Below are 223 nucleotides of genomic sequence, written 5' to 3'. Positions count from 1 at the left end.
GTGCCCGGTTCCCGGTGTTTTCCCTTCCCGGTAGCTGGGGAATGCTTCAGCGCCAGCCTCCAGCACCGGGAGGATGATCCGGTCACTGGTAATTAATTTTCTGACTTTTCATCCTTTTCTTTATAATTAATTTTCCATCCTTCTCTCTCCGTTAAGAAACCACCCGGGGTGATGTCGATGCGGAAATCGTGGCCGTTATCCCGGGTGGCAACGCGCTTGTCCA

Source organism: Pterocles gutturalis, unplaced genomic scaffold (genome assembly GCF_000699245.1).
Source record: "Pterocles gutturalis isolate BGI_N339 unplaced genomic scaffold, ASM69924v1 scaffold9891, whole genome shotgun sequence".
In the NCBI taxonomy this organism is placed as follows: domain Eukaryota; kingdom Metazoa; phylum Chordata; class Aves; order Pterocliformes; family Pteroclidae; genus Pterocles; species Pterocles gutturalis.
The sequence above is the reverse complement of the archived record's forward strand: the minus strand, read 5'-3'. Positions refer to the sequence as shown.